Source organism: Camelus dromedarius, unplaced genomic scaffold, assembly GCF_036321535.1.
Source record: "Camelus dromedarius isolate mCamDro1 unplaced genomic scaffold, mCamDro1.pat HAP1_SCAFFOLD_35, whole genome shotgun sequence".
Classification (NCBI taxonomy): Eukaryota; Metazoa; Chordata; class Mammalia; order Artiodactyla; family Camelidae; genus Camelus; species Camelus dromedarius.
In genome coordinates, this window is record NW_026989813.1 from 50,636 (window position 1) to 61,487 (window position 10,852).

The following is a 10,852-nucleotide window of genomic DNA, read 5'->3' on the forward strand; positions in this document are numbered from 1 at the left end:
TTTTGCTCAAGTATGTAGATTTTCAATCCTTTCTCAATGACATTCACTCAGCCTTTGTGAGAACCATTTACCTCATTTCCAAAGTAGTTATATTAATTTCTAACTTTCAGTCTCTTGTGAATATCAGTTTAGCTGGATATGTAAGTTATTATCAAAGGGCTTGGTATATTGTAGGCCTTCAGTGCATCATAACAATAACTTTAATTATATTATTATTTTGAAATAACAGTTTAGAAAGTGATATTATATTATTTCACTACCAATATCATGAGAGACTTGAGGGAATGATGGGGGAAAACCTCTGCAGTATGCTAATTCTAGGTTACATTTTGTCTAATGGAAAGCACAGAACTCTTACCTTATCCTAAGTTGATAGATGCTTTTTATAAGTCTGAGTTAGAGAATGGCTTTATAATCTGATTTCCACTAAGAAGCTCTTCTAGGTTGGCAGGTTGCCATGGCATCCAGACCCAAAATGATGGACCCAATTTGTCTGCTGGAAAGTGTCAAGGTGCTGTCAGTGAACCAAAAATCTCTGCAGATTCTTGGTGAGATTTCTTTGCCAGAGCTGGTGGTGGCCATTGTAGGACCATATCATACAGGCAAATCCTACTTGATGAACCATCTTGCAGGTCAGAATCATGGTGAGTGTTGTACTGGGTCAAGGACCAATTGCTTGATTCTAGCTAATACCTCAGCTTCTTAAGTTTTGTCCTGATCATGTGTAGGGAGAACCAAACTTCTCTTAACAAGTCAACTTTCCACTCTTATTTCTCACTGCTAAATCACTGTCTTACTGTAATTCATTATCATATTGTATGTTTTATTCCTGTAAAGCAAAATTTCTCCTACCAATTCTCACAATCCTACCTTATTTTACATGCTTAAGCACTGGACTCTTGCAATTGTGTCTACTCTCTCTTGAAACACATTTGGCTATTTTATGGACTATTCTCATCAACATATAAATGTGTTCAAATGTCTATAATCTTAAAAATATTTCCTGTATGTCATATACTACTGTGGCTAACACCTCTCCCCACTTTTGAAAAATTTGTCTGACAAACAATATAATCTTGATTTTCTTTTTTACACTTTTTTCTCTTCCCATGTCTGTCTTCAGTCCATTTCTCTCTGGCTTTGAACCTCACCATTCTTTCAAGATACTCTTGTTATGGTTATCAGTGACTTCCATTTTGTCTGATTCATGGATTCCCCTTTGCCTCTATGTTGAGCCCTTGCTTGGTATCTTTATCACAATTAATATTCCTTCCTCCTTGAAACAGATGACACACAAAGTAGGACATTCCTGAGGAAATGGAGAAAGCACCAACTCGTATGCTGGGATACTGACATTCCAATAGATCTGACTCTGTAGCCCCTTGGTGGTTTAGATTATCTGCTCTAACTGAATGCTGCTTTCTCCCCTCTCCTCACAGGCTTTCCTCTAGGCTCTACAATGCAATCTGAAACCAAGGGCATCTGTATGTGGTGTGTGCCTCACCCACGCAAGCCCAATCATACTCTGGTGGTCCTTCTGGACACTTAGAGCCTGGGGGATGTGTGAATGGTAAAGCAGAAAGTCAGTTAAATACTTTTTCTTCTGGATTTTCCCCTTATCTCTCCATGGTCCTAGAAATTTTACTGCTTTAATCTGTAAAATCTAGAAATCAATTATAGTAAATAAGGCAAACTATGATTTGTTTGAATCTCACTTCTAGGTAAGATATCATGGTGTCTTAGATAAATTCTTTTATTTCTTGGCACTGTGTGGATGACTTGATTACATTTAGTAAGTCATTATTGAACAGCTGAGATCCAGGCCTTTGGACTTAGCATTGTAGATATCAGTGACCAAAGTTAAGGTCCTGCCCTAAAAGAGTCTTTAGTTCAATTGACAAGACATTACCTGCAGTCAGATTTAGTACCATGTAATTGGGAAAGAAGCAGGCTGGATAGAAGAAGAAATTACATTGCATTGCAATCCCCAATTTCTGGGAATTTCATGGGAGCTCCATGGCTGGAATGGCTTTTTTGAGTTATCCTGAGTTTGGGACAAGGTTGCTGATACATTTTTGAAGAGCTTCTCCAGAAGCCTTTCTAATTAAGAGGGCTGACACCTGAAGACTGTCTTCCACCAGAACTCCCAACAGCTGGGGGAATAAGTCCTTCAGTTTTGAAAGGCAATCCAGGCAGCACCTGACTGGTTTTGAGAGCTTACAGTTAAGCATAACTAAGAAAGAGGAGAAGTATCAATCTGTGAGTGAGGAAAAATTTCTGATTCACCTTCTTAGCTACAAGGTGAAGAGTGTATTTGAGGGTTGGATTTAAGGGACGGGTATACATTTTCCATGATGTAGTTCATCAACTACTCACAGAGTGTTCTGGAAATCTGTGAGACACCTCTGAATGTGCAAGTTCTATAAAAGTAAATTTTTGTCCTACAAGAAACATTTTAAAATGGATTTTTGGTGTTTTAGCTTTCTGCTAATGGGTGAAATGAACTATCCCTCCTTTCCCCCTTTTGAGATTTATTTGGAAATAATACCTACATTTTTATAGCTCTCTCTTTTTCCTCAACGGGAGTTAGAAAGTCTGTGCTTATTTTTAAAGCTTATTATATCAAAAAATGATATAATCTTCTTGTTGAAATAATTGTTTGTCATAACTGTTACTGCTTCTTATCCTAATTGATTATTTTTAAAAAGTAGGTTTTTGGGAAAGAAAGTAATGAATAAACTCTTATCCCCCCCATACTCCCATTTAGAATCTTCTCAACATAAACCACAGTTTTTGCATTTGCACTGGGAGCAACTTTACATACCATTTATAATAAAAAACAATTTCCAGTTTATGCCATTATTTAGACAATGCTATGATTTATACAAATTAGCCTGGGCTTTAAGGCCCTTAATTAGGCTGTATGAAAGCTCACCTTAAATTCTCCACTTGCCCTCTGCCCTCAAGTGACTCTAACGACAAGACCCCTGTCTTCTCCCATCTCTAATTTTGTTTCTCTGGATTTTCCTGTCTATGGGATCACCTTCATTTCTTCAGTTCCACATATACCAGTTCTTTAATATTCAGCTCAAGACTTTGAGGAAGCTTTCAGATTATATATTCTTTCTCCAAATTTCATAGCTCTGTTCTTCCTTGATAGACTTCTAAATTTTAGTTTAGTGTTATAGCTATAGGTTTCACTGCTTATATACATTACTGAGAGTAAGCCTTTTACAGATACTTCTATCTTTTTTGCAATACTGTTATGGATGTTTGTCCACTGCTTTGAAATAGTCATGTTGAAAGAAATAATCTTCATTTTTAGCATTGCTTTTTTAAAATCTAAGAACAGTGGGGGATATTTAGTAGCTTCCTGCAAGTATTTATTGATTGGATATAATTTAAATACCCAGTTATGCCAACTATGGTATATTTTACATGGACTCTGATTAATAAATATATGCAGAATGAATAAGTGCCCACACTCATCACTGAATTCCTAATTACACAACAGGTACTGTATTAGTTTTTCTGTGTATGTTATTTTACTTTATCCAATTGAGGAAAAAGAAAGCACTGTGAACATTAGAATCCTTTTATATATGAAAAATTTGCAAACACAAGAAGTGTCTCTGTAATTGTCAAAGTTGATATCTGCATTTGCATCTGTCTTCAAGCAATTTCTTTGCGTGGTGAGTATGTTAGCTGAAATAATAAATGAAACCATGATTGAAGAAGTGTACAGAAGAATTTCTAATGTAGGGGTAAACTTCTAACTCTCTTGTTCTAATGTGCTTTCTAGGATGAGTCTAAGAAGGATTCATGGATCTTTGCCCTGGCCGTGGTTCTGTGCAGCAGCTTTGTCTAGAACAGCATGAGCACCATCAACCACCAGGCCCTGGAGCATCTGCAGTATCCTTCCAGGTCCTGAACCACCATGTTTCACTGAATTCATGGGAATGAGGATAGAGTCAGTCTCTCCTTTCCTGTCATTTAGTTTTCTTGGGTGGAGCAGAGGGGACCCATGGCAAAAGAGTGTGTTTATAATATTTTTATACTAGAGAAATTTGGGAAATGTTGGTAGTGAGTTTCTTTTCCCTAACCAAATCTTAGTTATGCGACAGAGCTTGCAAAACATCAGGGAGGGCAAAGTCCTCTCAAACACCTGATAGAGTAGAAGATTCCACAGAATTTGTGAATTTCTTTCCAGACTTTATCTGGAATGTATGGGATTTCACCCTGGAGTTGCAGTTATGTGGTCAGCCTATCAGAGAAGATGAGTAATTGGAGAATGCCCTGAAGCTGATTCCATGTATCAGAGTATGGCCTGGGCAGTGTACGGTCCAATAGAGTGTGGGATCTACTAAACAATATCCCTCATCTCTGTGATTGCATTTGTATTTGAGACTAAATCAAAGTCTGTGGAAATGGTGGCTGGAAAGTGGGTTGCAAAGATCTAGGGGCTACAGTTGAAGTTTACTCAAGAAAAGTAAAGTGTAAAGTGAAATTACTCAAAACCAATTTGTTTTTTATACATCTTTAAATTTAGCATCCAGATTTAAATGGGTGCTGAAACATTCTAAAGACTGGATGCTGTGTTTCCTATTCCTTCAATTTGTCTCTGTTGAAGAAAACAACTAATCAGCTAATTGTTAGACATGAAACTGCAGTGAAAAGCTTATCTAATGAACAAAATGTAGATTTCACATATTATTCTTTTCAAACAGGGATATAAAACTTTCTAATCCTGTATAATTATATCATCTACAAAATGATTCTATGTTGTAAATAAACCTGAAGTGACTGTCTTTACAATCTATGCCTTTTCAATAATATTGACAATTATTAGAACATTCATTTTACCTTCCACATCATAGCTTTCTCCTAATTCCCACATGTTTACCCATGATTTAATTACAAGGTAATAAATTATTTTCATGGGTTACATTTCCAAGGATGTGTGTCTATTGAAACCTTGAGAGAAATATCAATCCCAATTTATTCATTCTTCCTTTCACGTTTCTATTTATGATTTCTCAAAACAGATATTAAGAAATTGGCTGGCAGGAGAGGACCAGATATAATCATTTACCTCAAAGAGTTTATAGATTAGTGGTGATACCTTAAAATTACATTTCATGTACATTTATACTTCAGAGGTTTTTACTAAAAAATAGATAACACTGCATCAATTATTTTTAGCATCAAAACAGTTTTCCTTAAATAATGAGGATGTCATTCCTAATATTCCAATTACTGTCCATGATCCCTTGTCTGTAGCTCTGTTTTTGGTTCCACAGCTCAATTCCTACATGAGGTTGAGTTGAGCAGAAAGTTTCATGTGACCTTTCATTCTTTTAGCTGCTAGTTAAGCAAACACATCATAGACAACCACTCTACTATGTGCATGTCTGGAGAGACCAGCCATAGGTTTCCTTTACTGGATCAGATGTCTCCCTAAATTTCTCTGCAGTTATATCATTGGTATAAGTCTGATGTGCAAAGAAGTATTGAATGTCTATGTTAAAAGATTTCTATGTGTAGAAATGGCAAAGACACACAAATCCCTGCCATGAACACCTGTAATCCCCTCGCCTGAAGACTCTACACACTCTAATCGCTGTTTTTCTGTCCCTCAGGGAAGAATCCCAAAGCCCAAACATGCAATCTACCCAGAGACTGCATCAGGCATTTATTTCCAAGATGGAAGTGTTTTGTCTTTGACTGGCCAACATAGGAAAAAAAAAATTCTAGCCAATATTGGGATGGTATCTGAAGACCAACTGGATCCTAAATTCCAGGAGCAAACAAAAAATTTCTGTTCTTACATCTTCACTGATGCAAGGACCAAGACCCTCACAGAAGGAATCATGGTCACTGGGAAAGGTGAGTCCCATTTTCCCATTTCCATGGGGACTGCTATGTGTTGAATATTTTATATAATGTGCTTTCTACAATTTTTGTTTGATTCTATAAAGAATTCTGCTTTTACAGACATTTATACTCCATGAAGAAATATGTATACTTTATAATTATCTCACTTTGGGGGCTTTACAAATTCCTCCTCCAAATTGCAATTTTTGTCAATGATATCGGTGGCTCCCACTTATCTGAAAACATCCTCCACTTAGAATATAATCATTCTTTTGGTGTAAAAACAGAATACTGCATGTTTTCAAAGGAAGTCCTATACAATAAGTGTTCTTCACAAGGAGAATTCAAAAGATATTTTGAGAATTTATAGTGGTCCAGAAATAAATATTAGCCCATAAATCACTGAAAATCCATTCAAAGGCTCAGAATTAGGAATAAATTAAACATGGTACACTTTGTCTCATCTGTCTATCTATGTAATCTATATTGCTTTCAATTTTTAAAATGAGAAACTGTATTTTCCAGGTAGCCCCTAGTATGTTAGATAGAAGTAGATATTAACTTTTTTAGCCCTGTGGCCTGGAAAACCATAAAAATGAAGAGTCAGTAGGAAAATGAAGGTGATAATAGTAGAAGGAGGTAGGGGTGTGTGTGTGTGTTTGTGTGTGTGCTTGTGTATATGACCCTAGAAGCATAGTCTCAGAATCCTGGAGCCATTGACTGATAACTTGATATTTAGCCCCTAAATTTCCTGGCTTCTTCAGGGCTGAGGACTCTGGTTGTGACCTACATGGATACTAGCAATAGTGGAGCAGTTCCTCACTTGGAGAACGCAGTGACAACTCTGGCCCAGCTGGAGAACTCAGCTGCCATTCAGAAGGCAGACAACCACTACAGTGAGCAGATGGCCCAGTGAGTGAGCTTCCCCACAGACATGCTGCAGGAGCTGCTGGAGGAGCATGCTGCCTGTGAGAGGGAAGCCCCTGCAGTCTTCATGGAGCACTCTTTCAAGGATGACAAGCAGGAGTTCCAGAAGAACCTTGTGGTAATCTGTCTTCATATTTATCATATGTCCCCTCCCCTTGAAGAATGAAGCCTAGAAGTGTTGTTACTGGTCCCACGGCTCATCTCTTACTCAGGGATAAAGTAGTCCATGTTCTCATGAGGGACAGAGTTTCAAAGGACTACATTTCCTTCTTTTTTGACTGCTAGAACTCAGGCAGTATATCTGGAACTCTCTTTGACCTTCAGTGAAAAATTAGTATGGATATCCTCTTAAAATAAATACTTCTGTGGATTCCAAGCCTGTCCAGAACACCCAAGACATTCTTTAGCTGGCTTCTTTTTCTGTGAACACACTCCTATGGCTGGGAACCAAAATTTATCTTTTCAGATCCACATCTCTGGCCACTTTCAGCTTAGGTTGCTCCTTGTTGTATCTTTCATTGAAGACAGACAGAATCACTGAATGTGGCAGCTTCAAGGAACCACAGAGATTAGGTAATGCAACTCCAACAGCTCAGATGAAATACCCAAAGGAGGTTAGGGAACTTCCCCATGGTCTTCCAGAGTTTTCAGAGCTGTGAATAAATCAAATCTTGTGACTGCTGTTTTATTACATGTCCTCCAACAGAATACTTTTCTCATGACCAATTAGACCAATTTTTCTACCAGATCCTTTGGAAATTTACTTCCTCTGTTCCTTGCTTCTGGTGACAGCCCTCTATCTTTCTTCCCTCTAGGAAATCATAAAGAAGAAGAAAGAGGATTTCTTGATGCAGAATGAAGAGACATCAATCAAATACTGCCAGACTAAACTTGATCAGCTTTCAAAGACACTAATAAAAAGTATCTCAGCAGGAACTTTCTCTGTTCCTGGAGGTCATGAACTCTACAGGAAAGCAAAGGAAATTATTGAAAAGGAATATCACCCAGTGCCCATGAAAGGAGTGAAGGTGAGGAATAAGGGAAAAATGGGGAACCTACAGAATAGTCAAAGAGGTCTCCTGAAAATTGAGAATGCAGCTCCATGCATGCATAAAGAGAGAGTATGGGGCCATTCAAACAGCTTTGGCTCTTAAGGTTCACTGCATGCTATTTATTGCTGAAGAGAGTACAAATGTCAACTCCCAAACATGAGTACAGATTTCTTAAATCCACAAGAGACAGAACAGAATTTATTCTTTTTTTTATGCAACAACGTATTTGACGTGTTGAGCACTGATAATTTACAATTCAGTCTTTGTACACAAGGATGATCACAAGTGAGAAAGGAAGTCAACTACATAGACAAGTTATAACACTCAGGAAAGAGCTACTTAGGTGTTAGAAACAAATATAATAATAACAATAAAAAACAACAATAATAAGCAACTATTATATATTGAACTGTTGTTTCCTATAGCCAAAATGTTAAGCTCTTTCCCTAGACTCTTTAACTTAATCTTTCAAATAGCATTAAGAAGCATCTACATTATCAACATTTTAAAGATCTGAACTGAGAATCATAGGCAGGTTAAAATAAGTTGTCTAAAGTTATAACCAGCTAGTGGCAGAGGAGAACAGCAGCACAATTTAGAGGCACTATTTCACACTGGGAAAGCAGATATGTAAAAGCACCAGAGATTTGGGGTTTGTAGAACTGAACATGATTCTGACTGGCTGGATTCTAGAGTGGGGAGAAGGAAGTAGCACTGGGCAAGAGACTGGAGAGAGACAGGTCACTCTAAGGAGCTTGGACTCATTGTAAGGAACCACTGTGGAACTTTAAACATGAAGCAAAAGTTACATGGACTTAGTTGTCTTTGCAGCACTAATTTCCCTATTGGAAATCTAATTTCTGTGCTCCTCCTTGGTTCCTCAGGCAAATGAGTTCCTCCAGAGATTTCTGAAGTCCCAGGTGGCACTAGAGAAATCCCGCAGGCAGATAAAGCCCTTACTGATGGGGAGAAGGCCATAGCAGGTATGGGGTAGGGCTGGGCTCACAGTGGGATGGGTATGTTCTTGCAGTGCCCTCTGATAGTTGTGAGAGCAAAACCTTCCCAATACCGGAGCTTCCTTCCTTTCTGTGGAACAACCCTGCTGCACCTGGAAACAGCAAAGGGAACTGTGATTGGACGCCAGACAGACAGAGCCTTTTCTCTCACATTCTGAAGTGTACTCTCGATGGTGTGGACACAGGGTGTGGGGGGAGGACTTAAGAGATTTCCTACCACTCTCTTCAATTTGGTTTGGCCTCTGAGCTCAGGAGGGTGGAGGTCAATCCTTGCCTATTTTTTCCCTCTCTAATACCTCCCTGGGGCAGAAGAGTGGACCAGGAAAGAGACAGCTGAGAAGGAACAGGAACTGCTGAAACAGAAACTGCAGGAGCAGCAGCAGCAGGTGGAGGCTCAGAAGAGAAGTCTCCAGAAACACATAGTCCAGATGATGGAGAAGCTGGTGAGAGAAAGAGAAAACCTGCTGAGAGAGCCAAACAAGATATTGGAGCATCAGCTGAAGGTGAATCAGGCTGTGGCAGTAGTAGAGCTTGGTAGCTTTGCCCTGGTACCCCAGGAAGGAATGGGTGAAGGTTACAGCATGGTCATGCAGAGATCACAAGTGCATCTCCTGCCTGTGATTTATTAAAACCCTGAAGCCTTTGAATCCTTCCAAAACCTTTAAATTCGGCTCTGTAAGTAGACTTTGGAGAGTTCAGGATGAGTATTCCCCCCCTACTCCAAGTCCTCAGAGAATATAAATAGGGTTGAATAACCATTTAGAGAATTTTAAAATGATCTCACAGGGCTTGATTGAACAGATATTCCAACTATGTGTGTTTAATATGAACAACAACTAATATGCTCTACCAAGATCACTAACTTTTACCAGGAGACCTGCTCAGCCCAAGGCCCTGAGGTAGATCTGTGCTGACATAAAACTACCAGAAATGTCCAGACTTAAAAACACATGGAAATGATAGATTTTACACTTGCTGCATTGCCTCCAGGTGTGGACAGATCCCCAAGCTATCATGTGGCTTGGGGGGATTTCTCTCATTGTTCATCTGAACATGATTTATAAGAGATTTCTATAATTTAGGGGCCATGTGTTTATAACAGATTTCTACAATATGGGTGACAGTGCCATCCTGAGTGGGACTGAGAATTAGTGCAGACAGACCAAGGCTACCTCTCATTCGCATTTTTTGACTGGAAAATATTACATTTGTCCTCATGCCAGGCTTAGCCACCTGGAAAACCCTAAGGTATATGAATATTATTAAGGCTGTAAACTACACTTCCTCTTAATATTTAGGTCCAAACTAGGAAATATTCCTTGTTACAAGAGTCTCCTTTCATGATTAAGAGAGAATAATTTTAGGAATAAAACAAAGATAGTCTGACAAAGTTTTAAAGTTTGACAAAATGTAATCCTTGTAAAACTGGGGGATTTAAAAGTTTTACTTCCTTCCACATTTTTATTTTTTTTAGGTCCAAGAAGATCTGTGTACTGAAGGATTTAGAAATAAATGTGAGGAGATGAGTACAGAGATAAATCATTTTGGAGAGAGGATTGTTGATATTAAAAATGATGATAGTTGCTTGCTTGCACAAGCCTTGGACAACCTTGGCAAAAGAATCACTTCATTATTGCCTGCCCCAGCTAACATTCTTGGTAATGTTATGACAGTAGTGAGCTCATTATTTAAAAAGAAGTAGCTCTCCTTGTAAAGAAATCAGATATATAATACAATATATATGTATGTTCTCTGGCCTATTTCTGATGTGCATGCTTTTCACTTTCATCCAGCAATGCTTTAAATATAAAAAGTGATTTCTAGAGAATACTGATGCTTGGCCCACATTAGATAGAATAAGTGCATGGACACTTTGATATAGTGTGTTCAGTTTTAGGAAATATATATGTGTGCAAAATCATATATATGTGTATGTACATATATACAAGAGTTTCACTGAGGCTTCACTTCTAATGGCAAAAG

At 38.2% G+C, this 10,852-nt stretch overlaps 1 pseudogene; it reads left to right on the forward strand.

The window, feature by feature from the left end:
• The first annotated feature begins 457 nt into the window (after positions 1-457).
• On the forward strand, positions 458-10,571 carry LOC135320832 (guanylate-binding protein 6-like; annotated as a pseudogene).
• The last annotated feature ends 281 nt before the right edge of the window (positions 10,572-10,852 follow it).